Source organism: Etheostoma spectabile, chromosome 2, assembly GCF_008692095.1.
Source record: "Etheostoma spectabile isolate EspeVRDwgs_2016 chromosome 2, UIUC_Espe_1.0, whole genome shotgun sequence".
NCBI classification, from domain to species: domain Eukaryota; kingdom Metazoa; phylum Chordata; class Actinopteri; order Perciformes; family Percidae; genus Etheostoma; species Etheostoma spectabile.
The window spans coordinates 7,497,546-7,503,802 of record NC_045734.1 but is presented as its reverse complement, the minus strand read 5'-3'; positions in this window follow the sequence as shown (position 1 = coordinate 7,503,802).

Sequence of the window (6,257 nt, the reverse complement as noted above, 5' to 3'; positions counted from 1 at the left end):
AAAAATTGTACTAAGAGTTTATTGGTTGTGTCATAATGTTTGTTTTTAAACGTCCCTTCTTAGTTAATGGAATGTCAATGTATAATATGACTTGATCATTTGTACTGACTGCTGATGTTTATCAGGGTTTTAACACAGCAGCCTGTCACTCTTCCAAATGTATTTAAAAATTAGATTCAAGCAACTGCACAACTTCTTCTCGGCAATTACTTCCAAAGTCATTTAAGTTAAGTGTATGTACTGTATGTATGACACTTGAGCCAACGTCCTAACACTGATGGAACATGCCAGTAATCGTTTTCAGATAAAACAACCAAAGACGCATTGCTTGTGAACAGATTAACATGATTAAATATTAATCTTGCAGATTGTGGCATTATTAGCTTGTGATTATACGACTAATCTTGGCCTCGGTGGGCAGGCCTCGTGGATTAGTGGTTTGCGAGGGTTATTTCTGTCTCTGTCCAGTGGCATATGGCACACTAGCGAGCCAAGATCTTCAAGCACTGTCAAACTGTGTCATCACTGTTTCCTTCCTGAATAATATTGCTATGGTGGTGAAAATATCAAGTCAAGGCACATTGAAATCAGAGCATTTAAACGGAAAATATGCTTGGACTGCTGTTTGTAGGCTGCTTTTTTTACTCTTGAAATTGGATGTTTGGGTAAATGATAAATTTCTCTTTGTGATCCTTAAGATGGAGCCTGAAAGATTTGACAAGATCTGTGGTTACTGCGAGTGGGGTTCAATACTACAGCAGACACACATTGACCGCTCAATGAGCAGCTCAGTTCCCTATTGAGGTCAGGATCGTGTGTTCGCCAGTTAAATTCTTTAATGTGAGGCAGCGGCGGTAGGACATGTTCAGTTGGCATTACCAATTACTCAAGACTGCTCTGACACCGTGTAAAGAAAGTTACATGGAGTTAAACATTAAACCATGGAGCTGATTTCAATCAAATAAAATTACACCTGATCACATGCATCCATTGATTCTTGTGAATACCTCGTGCTTTGAATGGAGTGTGGGAATGGCGGACTCTGCCGCTAACAATGAAAACCTTACTATAGAGAGGTAATTATAGAAAGTAAACGCATTGAATGGGCATTGCTAAAGTGCAGAACGTAATTAGAAACACAAACGGTTTAATTGAATGGGAATCTTATGGATTACAATCATATGGGTAAGTGATCATCAGGTTTTGTTTTGTCAATTCAGTTCAATTTCAGTTTGTTAATTAGACCAAACAGAGGCAGATGTACAAGATTAAACTAGGGTATAGCTTGCCCTGATCCAGCACAGATGAAATAAACCAGGGATGGAAAACACTGATTATAAAGAAGGCCACAGAAGTGTTATCCTCACTACCTGAGGGCCAGATTGTGACTGTGCACTTCTACCGATAGGATACTGTAACCCTTATCATTCAATTAGCCAAGTATAGCTATTAAATGAATGAAAACTACAATTACAGTATACGGTACTTAAAGTTTATTTAATATTTAATTATTATTATTATTTTTATTATTATTATATATTATATATTATTTATTATTTAATCTCTGTTTTTCATATTCAAATGCATTTAGTAATGCTTCCATTCATTTAATGAACTTAACACAGAAAAAAAACATCCACATTCCTTAGTGATACACAATTATTTCAGTGCAATGACAAAAATCATCTTTAAACAATGGTACAGCTATTTCCCGCTATTTTGTTTCAAATCACACCAACTATGTAGGGTTGCCTTTCAATTCCATAAAAAGAAGGATAATGTATTTCCCATCTTGTGCGGAAGGCACTTTTATCTTGCTCTAATTAATATTTTTTTTGGCCGCTAATGTCTTTCTTTGCGCCACGTGTCGCTGCGGATGAGGTTTTCCAGTCAAGACGTGACGAGGCTGCAGTTGCTTAGCAACAAACCTCTTGCCTTTCAAGGGAGCGCCCTCTAACGGTGGTCAGTGTAATAACAATTAGAATGCGATGGGCCACTTGCTCCCAATAGCAGACGTGTCACTAAAAATCGAGTAAACGCTTAAATCCCCTTCCGTTTCTTCAAATGGTCTGAAGATGGTTTTTTAATAGGAGGTGTTAATGAATCACAGTTGTCAATGTTTTTGTAGATAGCTGATGACTACAATCCTATTGAATGCAATCAAATACTCCCCAAGCTTGTCAATACATTAATCAGGTTTTAGTAGTCCTCTCAGAACAGAAAAGAGACTGCACCCCATCCAATGAGAGAGAGAAACTCTGAAACCAGCAGGGTTTCTCCAAGCAGTTCATTTGTCTTTTTCCTCCCACAGTTTGTTGCTAGTACACTTATCACCACAGAGATCAAAGAAAGTCCATACAATGTTTTTTGTTTCTTTTTTGTCATCATTCTGAGCCCATCAGTCATTTTTATTCAATCTTTTTTTCTACAACTCATTGAAGCGTCCTCATAACTGTCAGTAAGACAGTCACAAATAAGGAGAGCAGAACATCAGCTATTATCCTGGTTCAAAGACGTATTGGCTTCAATGAGTCCTTTATTGTCACTACTAATGGTTACCTCATTAAAGGCACAAAAGTGCCATTTAGTGTGGATCCCCAGTGTATGACTTGACGTATAGTAAATCACATCTTACAGGTAATGTATGTCTGTTTCTATGTACTGTTTCAGTATGCCTTGTCAAACCAAGTCAAACATCCCCCCCCCCAAATGAAACAACAACACTTCAATTAAACAGCTAATTGGAAAAAAAAATCACTTGCTTGTACATACAGCGTAACAGAGAAAGTTCCTTTGTCTTTCCAATAGAGACCCACGTCAAAACAGTGCTAATAGTTCTTGGCATTACAACTAGTTTGGAGGCCACTCATGGTCCAATATGCTTACAAACATGTGACAAAGAAACTTGAGAATGGGTAGGCTAGCAGGAGATCTTGTCATGTTTGTTTACTTTTACAACATAACAAAAAGATTGGGATTATTATGTGGTGTTTCAATGAGGGGGAAGGAGTAGAGTGCACTGGCCAAAACAGATAAAAGCCATTACTATAATTATGAACCAACTTTGGTTTATATTGCCTTAAGTGCACAAAAAAACAACACAATTCATAATTTCTGAAAATAAATGTTCAAAACCCCAAACCAGATGTGTTTATATTCCCTTACTTGCACAAAAAACATGATTTGGGAAAATAAAAACAAAGATCTTTTTTTCCAATTTTTTTGTTGCTGTATAAAAACCATATACCAGACAAAACCATTTTCCAATGGAAAGTAATCTTACATGTCTGAGATGTGTTGTGAGGGTATCTTTAAATCTTGTCTCGATATGTTTGTGGATTTAGATTCCAAGGTGACTTGACTGGATTTGTCATGTTTTGACTCCTATGAATTTATTGGACATGTCATTGATAAAAAGAAATCTCAATAAAACTATAATTGGTACAAAATCAAAATCCTCCAAACTAATGACAAAATGCCTTGTTTGTAATGGCCCTCCACGATCCCAACTGAAAAGAATGAGATGCCCGCACTCTGCTAATTCTCCAATTCTGCCTATTCTGCAGGGTCGAAACGTTGAAGCACAATACAACATGGGAGAATTAGCTCATTCTCTCCAGTATCCAGCCCATTTTTTTGCCCTACACCTCCCCGGTGGGGACCACTACTGCTCTACGTGACCTCCATGATGCCAAATATTTTCTGATCCGACACTCATTCAGCAGAAAAAATTTGTTTGTGGGTATTTTCTCAAACGACGATCCAGTGTTTCTTCACGCAAGGATAAACTCATTGCATTACTTTTGTGTCTAAAGTCAGTTAATATCCCCAAATGGGGCTGACAAGAAATGTTTGGCAAAATGCTAAAGGTTCAATTTCATCCACATACGTGACTCAAGATAGAGAGGGATTTGAGCAGTCCTGTAGGGAAAGGCAGCCGCTGTCAAAAAGCTAACATCACAAAAAGTGGCAGCATGACAGAGGGGGTTTTCAATGAGGCTGGAAAAATGAAAAGTTGATGGTGCTTTCATGAAGGCCAGAAATTCAATTTTTTATTTCAAGTAAAGTGAACATGTGTTTGCTTTGTTCTCAGGTCTAGGTTTACGTAATGCTTCTGGGACACCCGCCCCCTCCTCCATGGTTCTTACTGCAGCAAAATTGGATTTTTATATTAAACATGATCATCACTGCATCCTTTCATGGCAATTTATAAGAATCAGTTCTCACTTTTACCCCGCCACTATTGGAATAAATCATGATTACTAGCTTATTCTCAGTCACTCATCTTCAGTTGTTTGTTTCCCCTTCAAATCACAATTCACTAACACCCTAACATTTATTTTACTTGGAATCGTCTCAACCACAGGAAACAGAAACTTCTGGATAAGCAAAATATGTCAAAGTTACACAAAGCCAGGATCAGTTTCTACAAGGTTTATTGAGATACAGATATGTATACATTTTCTAACAACGCTCTATTCACTTTGATAGCGAGAGAGTAGATAGATATCTAGAAAGGGGCAACAGAAGAAAAGGAGGATTGATTCACGGACGGTCCACGCAGAGGGAAACAATTTATGATACCAATTAAATGAGATGAGAGAGGCTTTTGTTCAATTATTACAAATTGGAAGGCAACATCCGACCCTAACAAACCCCTTTGATTGATATTCTGTTGGGTAGTCTATAGCCACGACGTTCTACTTCTGGGATTGCTCTGTTGCCGATGGAAAGTCTGCCGGAGTTTATTCATTTAGGCCTGATGTCCGTTACCCTGGGCTTTCTTTGTGTTGGAATTTTAAACTCCGGTGGACTGTGCTAAACTGCTCCTCAGATCTCTGCAGGGTAAATCCAGACAGCTAGCAAGACTGTCTGTCCAATCTGAGTTTTCTATTGCACAACTAAAATAACTTTTAAACGTGCATCCCTCCCAAGGCTAGTTAGCAGAAGTGAGAGAGCGACAGGTGCAAATGTTGCTAAACAAATGGATTGGGAGCTCAGTGCTGAGCTCAGCCCTGATTACCTCCCATAAGCCCTATCAGTTGATGCCCCTGAGGCATGTGTCTGCTGTTCTTCATGAGCAAATCAACAAAGTGGAGGATCCAAAGAGGATTTATTAGGCTCTGGTTGGGGTTAATCTATTCACAGGTACGCTAAAGACATAAGCTAATCTTCAGGAAAGTCCTCTAAGTCAACCAGTTTCCTCCTGTGTGGCAGTCAGGTGGACTTTGTGGGCTCTGTAGACCTTATTAGTCCGTTCCATTTGTACTCGTAACTCGGATTTACCAAAGTCAAAGTTGGAAACACAGCCCCAGACTTCAGTTTTCCGAGCTTGGAACTCTGACAACCTCGTAGTACCCAGAGTTCAAAATCCAACATGGCTGCCCCCTGTATCAACAGTTGTGAAATCTGTAGTAACATACAATTATTAGCATTTATGTGTTGTTTATGTCTCACTAAATAGCTCTAACACACAGTGCGGTCCATATTTGTTCTGTGGACATTGACATCGTTTGCATGCACATAAACAGCATAATGCGTTGTTTACAACTGATATTGTTAACGATAGCTAGAGCTAGCCCACAATGAAAAATCCAACTTGTAAATGGAGCGAATTCAACTCGGGTGTGACATCATTCCCAGCTTCGGCTTCCGAGTTCCGAGGTAAATGGAACAGACTTTGTGAGTAGGCCTTTAACGATTTTTACATAATTGTCTGATCGCGATTATTTTACATAATTGTAAGTTATTTGTTAATTACTTGCTAACATTAGTCTTAACACATTACCGATATATAACAAAAATACGTATCCTGGGATTCAATCAATAATTTAATTTTATTGGAAAAGTAATAAATAAAATTTTGACTGAAAGAGACGATTGTAATGTTAATCACAATTATTTCTGAGACAATTAATAGTACATCCACATTTGGAATCGTTACAGCTCTAATTATGAGTCGAGATAGCATCGAAGCCTAGACTGGTAGATCTACACGTTGCAGCGTTTTGGTAACAGCGAACAGTATTTAGGTCAAGGTCAAAGTTTATTTATATAGCACATTTACAAGCAGTCACTACAGCCCCAAAGTGCTGTACAAATTTAGACAACAACAAAAGATAAAAACCTTTACTCAAAACAATAACATCAAAATGTCACAGCTCAGCTTATGTTAAAAGCCAGTGCACAAAGATGAGTTTTTAGAAGTGATTTAAAGCTCCGAATAGAGGAAGCTGCTCTGAGGTTGAGAGGAAGAG